The sequence below is a fragment of the Canis aureus genome, chromosome 2 (genome assembly GCF_053574225.1).
Source record: "Canis aureus isolate CA01 chromosome 2, VMU_Caureus_v.1.0, whole genome shotgun sequence".
NCBI classification, from domain to species: Eukaryota; Metazoa; Chordata; class Mammalia; order Carnivora; family Canidae; genus Canis; species Canis aureus.
In genome coordinates this window covers 40,725,425-40,736,244 of record NC_135612.1, presented here as the reverse complement: position 1 = coordinate 40,736,244, position 10,820 = coordinate 40,725,425, and the positions used below count along the sequence as shown (strand labels likewise).

General features: G+C 48.3%; 1 long non-coding RNA gene across 1 annotated transcript; it reads left to right on the top strand.

The window, feature by feature from the left end:
- The first annotated feature begins 3,774 nt into the window (after positions 1-3,774).
- LOC144296329 (uncharacterized) lies at positions 3,775-6,825 on the top strand. The gene is made up of 2 exons (XR_013363499.1): positions 3,775-3,847; positions 5,291-6,825. It is a non-coding gene; the product is annotated as an uncharacterized LOC144296329 (long non-coding RNA).
- Positions 6,826-10,820: the final 3,995 nt, after the last annotated feature.

The following is a 10,820-nucleotide window of genomic DNA, read 5'->3' as shown; positions in this document are numbered from 1 at the left end:
CTATTACAGAAAAATGTGGCTGAATCATGTTCTGAAGACAAGTGTTTCCTCCACACTGCTATTTCCTGTTACCCCACGTCATTCCCTCATTCAAACATGCAGGCCTATGAGACATCCGCTTCCTCAACGGATGGTTGTTGCAGTAGAACATAGATGATAAATTGTCAAGGTTCTTGACTTCTGAATTTCAAAAGGATACGGATAAGTCAGAGCCAGTGTCTCATGCTTATGAGATGATATAAAGATCCCTTAGATGAGGAGAAGGAGAGGCAAGGGGCAGAGCAGAGCTTGGGGTGGGCTCCCTGTCTCTGGTCCATCTCTCTTGAACTCTAGTTTCTTGGGAATCTAACAGCAGAGGGAACTGGTGCCCCCATCCTGAGTAGGACTGGGGATATTAGCAAGACCCCCACATTTATCCTGGTGTCTGGCAATGTTGGGACAGTGAAGCAGAAGAGACCCAAAAAGTGACAAATGTTTCCTGAATATGGCAAGTGGAATTACTGAAATGGAGAAAAGATGTCCAATGGGGGAGCCTGGGTGGCTCAGTTGGTTAAGCATCTGCCTTCAGCTCAAGGCATGATCTCAGGATCCTGGGATAGAGCACTGCATCGAAGCCTCTGCTCAGCAAGGAGTCTGATTCTCCCTCTTACTCTTCCTTTCTACTCTTCTCTCTCAAATAAATAAATAAATAAATAAAATCTTTTTAAAAAGAAGAAGAAAGTGTGTCCCATGAAGAAAGACCTCACTGTAAAGGACATGATAGTGGGGCCCAGTGGCCAGGACACCTCGGCAGATACTCCACTCTACAAAGCCTCCAGTATCTTTGTCAGATTTTGGTATTGAGGCTACACCAGCCTTAAAAATGAAACTGGGACACGTTCTTTCCTCTTCTACCTTCTACCAATTTTTGTAAGATTGGTTATCATTTCTTTATAAAATATTGATATAATTCACCAGTGATGCCATCTGGCCTGGAGTTTTTTCTCTTGCCAGGTGCTGTTGTTTTTTAAAGATTTTATTTATTTACTCATGAGAGACACAGAGAGAGAGGCAGAGACACAGGCAGGGGGGAGAAGCAGGCTCCCTGCAGGGAGCCCAATGTGGGACTCGATCCCAGGACCCCGGGATCATGCCCTGAGCCAAAGGCAGATGCTCAACTGCTGAGCCACTCAGGCGTCCCTTTTGCCAGGTTTTTAATTACAAATTAAATTTCTTCTCATATGAAAGACTATTCAGATTATCTACTTCATCTCATGTCAACTTGGGCAACTTGTGTTTTTAAAGATGTGTCCATTTCATCTTTGTTATTGGATGTAATATTCTCATTACTCTTTTAATAGCTGCAGCATCTGTAGTAATATCCTCTGTTCCATTTCTGATATTGGTAAATTGCATTTTGTTCTCATTTTCTTGATCAGTTTTGCAGTGGTTTGCTAATTTCTTTAATCTTAAAAAAACTTTCTGTAATTTTTTATATGCTGTTAAATCTATCTAGGGAACTTTTCATTCATTCATTCAGATATTGTAGTTTTCAGAATATCCATGAAATCCCTTTTTCTATTCTTTTCTCAATTAAGATTCCCCATATAGTCACCCCTTGAATATTTTAGAATATTTTATACTTGCTGTAGTAAAGATTTATCTGATAATATGAAAACCTGGCTCATCTCAGGTCTGTTTCTATGGCCTGAATTTTCTCTTGACCATAGGTCACATTTCTCTGTTTTTTCACACATGTCTACTAATCAGAAGTTACCAGACTGGTGTGGCAGCCAGACACTCAGCAGATCTTGACAAGAAACCCCCAGGAATGTATAAGAACCTACCAGGGTGTGGTACAAAGGGGGTCCATGATGGCAATGAGGAGCCATGACTAACACTCTGCCCAAGGCAGAGAAAGATTTGACTGAGAGGAAAATTCTAGACCTCATAAATGAAGTTGTACAAACTCTGGATCCTGTTACCTTTCTCTGAAGAGTGTTGATTTTTGTGAATACCTGACCGTTAAATTCCTGACAGATTATCTCAGTTTTGTGGAGACTTGTTTTTCACACAAGTCTTTATTGGGAGAAGTTTGTTTTGATTTTGCCATTGGTCTTAGGACAAATCTGAGACATAGTCTTTGTTCCTAACACGCAGCCCCTTTGGGGTTTCAATGGAAATCCCCCGGTGTTTGTGAAGGTCCTCCAACTACGTGGGATTCTAACTCCAAAGACTGACTCCACTGTAATGGGAAGCAGATGAAATTTTCAATTAGCTTTTCCTGCTTTACAGCTATTGCTTACTGCTGTGATTCTTGGAGTCTCCCCTTTGCAAGCACAGTGTAGGATTAACTGGCTCTGAGAACAGTCAATATGCAGATTTGGGGCTTCCCTCCTCCATGTCCCTGCTTCCTGGGATGTCCTTCCTCCACTGCCAGCTGCGCTGTCAACTCTACACTCCATCCTCTGACACCTCGAGCCGATAATAGTGGAACTTTCTGAGCCCCTATCCTCCTGTGCTCTGTGGCCAGGAGGGTGCCCTCCAGGGATGAGCAGGATAAATAACACGTGTGATTATAACAATACACAGTTGCGGGGATCCCTGGGTGGGCAGCGGTTTGGCGCCTGCCTTTGGCCCAGGGCGCGATTCTGGAGACCCGGGATAGAGTCCTGTGTCGGGCTCCTGACATGGAGCCTGCTTCTCCCTTTGCCTGTGTCTCTGCCTCTCTCTCTCTCTGTGTGACTATCATAAATAAATTAAAAAAAAAAAAAACCAACACAATACACAGTTGCCATCATTCAAGGATCAGATCTCTCTGGTATCTGCCTGAATTTTGTCACTCTCTAGTGCTTTCAAATCTTTAAATATTTTTTTCTGTGTGTGTGTGTTACTTTGTCCGTAGTTTATCATGACTATCAATGGGAGAGTGAGTCTGATACAAGGCATTCCAACATCCGAACTTTAACTCTTCTAAATACTGTATATTTTGGAGAAAAAAAATGTTTTTACTGTATCTATATTGAATTGTAGGTTTGGGGGATCTTAAAAAAATTAAGCATTCAGAAAGGTAGAGAAAAAGTAAAAGATAAAGTGTGTATGCATTCTGCCCTTTTCTTAAAAGGCTGTTTCTGAAAACACTCCATTCAGTGGGTTCCCACATCCTGGTACTCTGTGAGTGCTCTAAATTGAGGACCGTAAATTCCCTGACAAGTAGATACACCACTTCCTCCCTTCCCTACCCCATCCCAGCACTCCCTCCTCCACCCACCACCCCCCCACCGCCCCCACCACCACCACCTCCCCCCACAGCCTGAGACATGGATTTTGAAAAAAAAGATCTGGTGTGAATTTTGGATCTGCCATTTATGAGCTCTGTGACCCCGGGCATGTCACCTAAACTCTCTGAGCTTCCATTCCTCTCTTATAAACCGAGGTCAGAATACTGATCTCACAGGGATTAGGAAACAGCAAATGAAGTAACATATAAAGTGCCTGGCACTTAGTAACTGTTCCCAAAATGTTAGCTTCATGATTCAAGAGGGAAAGCATTCCACGTCTCTGAAGTAAGGTTCTTGTTCTTACAGCTCTTACTGAAAGCGGGTTGATTGTTTTCACCTAAAAACTGAATGTCCCAGGCTGTCTGTATAGAAATATTTCATCTTGGTTGCTATTTCCCCTTGGCAAATAACGCAGCCAAGAGCCTAGAATAGAAGTAAAGGGAAACGAATGCTGCCTGCACAACCTGCCAGGCCCCTGGTGAGTCACAAAGGTGAGTGAGCCCCAGTCTCGGCCAGTCTGGTGTGGCAGCCAGACAAGCAGCAGCTGGAGACAAGAAGCCCCCAGCTAGGAGCTAGGGCCTCCGAAGGTGAGCGGCAAGGGGGCCCAGGATGGGTGAGGCTGCATGATGAAGCTCCATCTGAGGTGCCCAGGCTGATCTGGGCGAGAGGGTCACATTGCGATGGATTCTGCAAATTTGCCCAGGAGAGAGGAGGCGGGCATTCCAAGCAGAGAATGCCATCTGGGCCAGAGCTTGCAGTTTTAAGAGGGATTTCCTGTCTCCTTCTGGGTAGGGAGGTGTGGTGTTGGGAGCAGAGGTTCTGGGCTCAGATGAGGCTGGAAAGTCAGAGCGGAGGTGAGCCGAGTGGGGTGGCCGCGGGGCAGTCAGGCCTCGATGCCTGGACTGGAACCCAGGTCACGTCTAATCAGGAGAGGACAGATAAGGTTTATCTTTTTTAGGAAGAGTCTGATGGCCAAGAAGCAGCTGGACCCGAGGAGCAGGAAATGGGCAGGACCTGCCCGATACAGGCAGCTTTGTGGGGAGACGCCGGGGTGGGAGGAGGGGCCACCCTGGTGACTTTATGTCCCGGAGGGATTGTGGGATTGGATGAGTCACCGGATATGGGTCTGGAAGGAGTTTTGAGCAACTGCAATTTCGAGGTGGGGACACGGTGTGAGGGTGACACAGTCACTGAAACAGAGTGACAGGAGCTGAACCAGGATCTGTGAATTCTCAGCAGGCTCACGAGGTGATCATAACCACCCATTCTAGAGGATGAAGCTGAGCTCTGGCACAGGTAGGTGACCTGTCGCAGGTCACCCAGTGCCCGGCAGACTCACACAGGGCCTGGCCCGTTGTCTGCAGGCTGGATCCCAACCAGTGCGAGCCAGTTTTTGGGCTGGGAAGGCCAACTCCAAACACCAGGAAGGAAAAGAAGTCCTGGCTTGAAGCATTCACCACCTCCAGTGGCATAAATACTTCCACCTCGGCCAGGTGAGGGCCACCGGCTCGGCCTGAGGCCACCCAACATGGGGTTGGGGTGACCCGCACACGATTCCCCATTGTTAACCAGTAACCAGCCCGCTCCAGCCCATCACTGATGCAAACCCAGGTCTGCCTGGTTCCTGGGCCGCTGCTCTCACCCCTTGATGAACTAAACACCCCACAATGAACCTAATTCTATGTGTGTTTATTCCCTGCCCTTCATCCCAAACTCTCCAGGGTTTGAATAACCACAGGCTGGTGCATCAAACTGGGTTGTAAGGAACAGGATTACTGTTCCCCACCTGTCCCCACCACAGGCCCTGCTAGTTCAGGATGCCCAGGTCCGAGGGTTCTTCTGGAGCTGTATCCAAGCAGCAAGTCTAGCTCCCACAGAGAGACATTTCTGCTGAGAGGGCACAGGCTGTACTGAAGCACACCACTCGAATCTGCTTCTCACATTGCCCAAGGAGCCGCACTTGGCAGCACCCAACAGGATGGGGAGCTACTCGCCCTTCAGAACCCCGACACAGCGATTTCTCTCCACAGTAGGAGTCGTGATGCTGGCGTCCTGGCCTGAAGATGGGTTCAGTTTGCACAGCATCTGTCTTCCAAATTGGCAACTCCACATCTTCTCAGACAATCCATTTTAAGATATGGATCTGCGGCATGGTGAGTGCCAAGCCTATGAAAGTCCATACGTGCCACATTTTCTTCCCAGTCTTGCAGTGTGTGGACATTTGCCTCCTCATTTGGGACTTTGTGGAGGCAGAAAAAGGCAATCACGGAGAGGGGGCAGGGAGGCCAGAAACAGGGCAAGCCGAACCCTCCAACCCCCACCCTCCCTACCATATGCTTCTATGGGTGGAAGTAGATAGGCTTTGGGGTGAAATAGAGTGATTCTGTGATACACTCACCTCCCAAAGCAAAACAGGGGCAGCTATTTGCTGCAGAATGGCTGTGGAGGAAAGGGCAGCGTCAGGCCCTTAGCCGGGTGAGGGAGGCCCTTGTAGGGCATGAGCTAACTGGAGGACCCCCAGTGGGGTGGGTAATGGAAGCCAAGCATCCTCTTAGCTCGGGGAAGACCTGGCAGCCACGATCCAGCTCCTGGGCAGGCACAGCGACCAACACTGCCCAGCAACTCCCCATAGGCCCACGGGCTACCATCTGGAGCCAGACAGGGGTTCTCTACCCCTCCAACCTGGCGGGACGTTAAATGTCACATCCTCTCGGGGATGTGGCCCAGCCAAGGACTGCCCTGACAGTCCGCCTCAGAGAGGCAGGGCCTGACAAGTTTTTGCTGGAAGGCACATCCTTTTGGGAGAAGGAAAGGCCCATCCCCAAATCTAATTCTAAACAAGGCCTGTTACTAATGACTGTGTGGTAAGCCAGCTCAGCCGTCCACCTGCTCCAGCCCCTGGAAAAGCTGTGAAGGTACGTGGAATCATTACTAGCCTTCCCTGAGCCCAAGACCATCTCTCAGAGGTCTCCAGGTCACTGGGGCCGAACGGGGATCCCCAGCCGTCCTCTGCTACCATGAGACGCCCCACATGTCCTTTCAATGCCTGCCCCTACAATGACCATTCATTCAGTCTCCAAGGCCCAGGCCCTACACCAGCCCACAGCCAATACCACCTGTGAATCTCGCCATGCGCTTTGGCTTTCAAGCAGGACAGATGCCAAATGACGATACATTCTAATTCTGAATCCTCAAAACTTGCTGAGAACATAGGGAAGTGATCGATAGTTTCACCTTTGAGTATTGAAATTTATTCCCATCGGTGTTCAAATGTATACGCTGCCCACCCCAAAAATGCAGACGCCCTTCTGGCCACACAGAGGGAGGCCTGGCGCCTCTGGTCACGTCCACACCTCGCCTAGCACCCCCATTGCATTGTGAAGTCTGGAAAGAGTCATTCTTATCTCAAGCCAGCCACACCAACCCCTGCCCTGGCGCCTCCTGGGACAAATGCCTGTGGCCCAGGAGTGGAGAACTGTACCTTGTTTCCAAACAGGCCATCTGTCTGGAACTGGCCTCTCTTCACTCCCTGACTCATCAATAAATCTGTCTGCCTTTTTTCTCACTTTGTAAGTGACTCAGTGGTGCAGTAACAGAGTTGGGTCTGTGGAGTTGCTGTTCTCACGGGATGGTGTAACCAAAGTACCATGTGCAAAATTTCCATAATTTTTCTCAAAGGTCATTTAGCTGAGTTCAAGTTTATTTTTCAAAGGTTTTACTAGAATTGCTAGTAGGTACAAAATGTCAACGTTGACCACGTGAAATACCAAATGACTTAGTGTGAAGTCAGAAATAGCCAAACACCAAGTCCCTCAGCCCTAGATGTAGACGGGCCCCTCGCTTCGGGAAATCTGATGGTCCAAGTACAAACCGTGTTGTGTGCGGAACAGCGCTCACTGCAGGGTCATTCCGGATACAAGATACAATACGGGGCGCTCGAGGTGGCCAACACTGGGCATGTTCTCAACTCTACCGGAAAAGGCAGCCTTGAATGAGAATTCCAAAGGACAAAAAGGGGTTTTAAGTGTGTGTGTGGTGGAGGCGCAAGGAGCTGACTGCTGCACTGTACACACACCATTTGCATCAAACTATATGTTTCAAAAACCCCGTGGGAATTTGCCAAAGTGGGAACAGGCTTTTCCTACTTCCTAGTACACATATTTTCCATATCGTGATGAATTACATTGTTATGCACAAGGGGAAACAGACTTAAAAATCCAAAATGCTTCCTTCACAGCTCCTTGAATGTGCATTTTAGGAAAATTTTAGGAAATTTCTAGCTTTCCAGCAGTGGGGTGAGGGGTGGCATTTCGAGCCTATGACGGAGATTTTTCCCTTTTAGTTTTGTAACAGGAAGTGAGCCTTTGCCTAAAGAAAGACCTGAACTTTACTCAGGATTGATCAATTTGAAGGTCACCTTGAGATTTGGCTGAAAGTGTTTTCCTTTGTCCATTGGGAACATGTAGGTAGCATTGAGCAAGGCATGTGGTAGGATGCGGCCCAACCCAGGTGTTGAGTTGCGGCAAGGTTGAGTTTCCGCAGGAGAAAAAAGTGGCAACCCACACGCACTGCATTGCTGGCTTAATTTTGACGAGCTGCTGGATGGAGAGAAATTCATTACAGTGCATCAGCTCCATGTAAGCAGATTCCAGAGCTGGCCTAATTTGCATCATTAAATGACTTGACCAATTTGTTATATTTTTCATTAGAAATCAGTCGGGCATAACAATGCTTATTATTTTAAAAAAGATGCAGCTAAAATGTTCTTTAAAGGACAAAATGTTGGTTCTGTCTATAGTGAGACAAGAAAACCCTGATACCTGGAATATAATAAATGACGAATAAATGCACTGAGAAAGTATCTGACAACAGGCACCTAAGTGGTTTTAACTGCCCTGATGACAAACCAGCTCCTAATCTGATTGGACCTATGGTTTCTGGTTGAAGATTTTTCTATCCCCACCTCCCCCTCCTTCTACCATTCCCCCACATCCCTGCAAAAAGCCAAAAATTGTGAAGCATAGCAAAAACTAACACGAGGTTTTTGGTGGTTTTTTTTTTTTTTTTTTACTGAAAGTCATACAAAATGGGTTGCTGTAACCTGATCTGATGCATTGCAACATTTATAACAAGTTTGACTAAGCAGATTTGGTATGAGCAGCCTTTTCCTTCAAGTGGAACAGAAACCCATACTTCGAGGGCTTGAAAGAGCACAGTGGGACCCACTGAGGTAGGTACAGCCCTGTGCAGCCACTTCAGCAGACAGATCCCCTCCTGGCTGGCCCCCAGTCACTGTGGCACGTAAGCTCCTTTGCAGCAGAGATTACAGCAATTTATACTCAGTAACACAGCCTAATCCCCCAGGGCAGGCGCCAGCGCAGGTACAGGAGGGCTGGCACTTATTTCCCTCCATGACAAGAAAGGACAAGTAAATAGCCTGAAATCTGGGGCCAGGGGAGAGCCCCTGAGCAGCTGAGAGAGTCCCAGCAGGCAGGCAGTCCCGCAGGTGTTCACCTTCTTGCAGGACAGATCTTTTATTAAAAGGCAAGAGACCTGGCATCAGCATGCCTCTGAAAACCCACCATTCCCCTTAACTGTTGTCCTCCTCTAGGTGATCCTCCAAGAGCACAGGATTGAGGCAGACTGTCATTCTGCTAAATCACACAGGACAAACGATAAGCGTCCCTAGCCCGCTAGGAGTGAAGATGCGTGTTAGCTCCCCTTCTCAGAGGTGAGATGCAATCGTCTGCCCCATGAGACAAGGCTCCCCTACACCTACTTGGGCAGGGCTCCCACACGTGCACCTACAACCCTGGGGAAGCCCATTGGCCCCGCCCTGCCCTCCAGAAATAGGTCCGCTAAGTCATCAGAGCACCAGGCCCACCTATGTCCTTTGGCAACCGGAGGAGGGTCACACAGGCCTGCGCACCCAAGCAAACATGTGGTTCTCATTTGTGTAAATGAATTGTTTAAAACACTACCAAGCTAGTTCATACATGGTTCACACCCGCCCCTTCCCCACTAGGCCACACAGACCTGGCGGTTCTTTGTGGGAGGGCCCCCAGGGCTGGATGGCCAGAGTGGAGAGGAAGGCTCCACTTCCAGCCTCTGTGCAGCACTGTGACTTCCCCCTTCCAACCAGCTTCACTACGAGGCTTCCATTTCTAAGTACTGCAGGCAGTTTGTGGGGCTATGGGTCATTTCAGTACTTTTCTGTATTTTTAAATACAGTGATACACAGGAAGTGTAAAGTAACAAGTAAAACAGTATAACCAGAAAGCCTTCAGAGTTTTAAGAGAAGCAGCAATTATTTCCAGGTCATGAGTGTGGGTGGGCCACGGAACCATAGCAAAGGCAGTGGCGGGAATGCACAAGATGGGGAACTGTGTGCTAATGGCAAGGCTGGGGACAGTGCAGGACACTGTCATTCTAGACAAAAGGGCTCAATGTGCCTAGGTACCACTGGCAGGGTCCCATGAGGACGTTATCACAGGAACACAAAATTAAATTCAGCAGTGTCACATCTACACTGGAAGGGCCCAGGAGGATACCCATGTGGACAATGGGAGTTTCAGTTGGCTCGGGGCGGGGGGGGGGGGCGGGGGGGAGGATCGGTCTGGTTGGCCAGCAGAGTGGTGTGCAGAGAAAGTTCCAGACAGAGGTCCGAGCAGAAAAGAGGCTTTTGTCCCCAGAAACTTGGACCCCAGTTTGGTCTGAGAAGGCTCCTGAGGAGGGGGCCTATAGAGCGCACTCTTGAGGCAGGAGGGTACCTGAGCTATTGATCTGGAAGAGTGCTTTAGTGAGAGGAACCCTGGCCTAGCCAGATGAGGAGAGGCCAGAAGGAGAGTGAAGCAGGAGGTCAGTGGGCACAGAGCCCAGGTCTAGCCCGACCAGGACAGGGGACCTGCCCTTGCTAAAGGCAGCATCTTCAGGAAGGGAGGCCAGCCCCTCCACATACATCCACACAGGCATCAGGAAGAGGAACAGATCCCAGCAAGAGCGGGAGCAGGAAGGAAATGTGAACTTTGACAAAACGTCACCACGATGCTGGACAGATATTCAAGCTCTGGAAGGACACTGCTCATACCTGGTCCTAAATCCCCATCGTTCACTATTATGCTAGAGAATTTCCTTTGTCAGCGAGGTGGATACTGTACTCTTCCTTACTGAGAAATAAAAATGTCTGGGCTTTTTTTTCCAAAGGAAAACTAAACATCCCCACAAAGTAAATGACAATTAGGCTGAATGACAGCAATTCCTCCTGAAAGCACAATGTTATTATGCTGGGTCTTAACTGTCATTACACGGTAAATACCTGTCCTGGGAGCAGGACTGGCTTCCACAAAGCTTACTACCTTGGTATCAAAGGTCTTACTTTTTTTGATTCTTGGATTATATAGCAACTGTACACAATTTATCCTGTAGGTAGATCTGTCCTAAAACCCCAAGGGTGTTCGTGCATGCAGCATCATGTGGGCACTTGTTACAACAGGTTCTAATGGGCCCAGCTGAACCCACTGTGGGCCAGGAAGGTGCATTTGTGCCAAGAAGCCAGAGAGG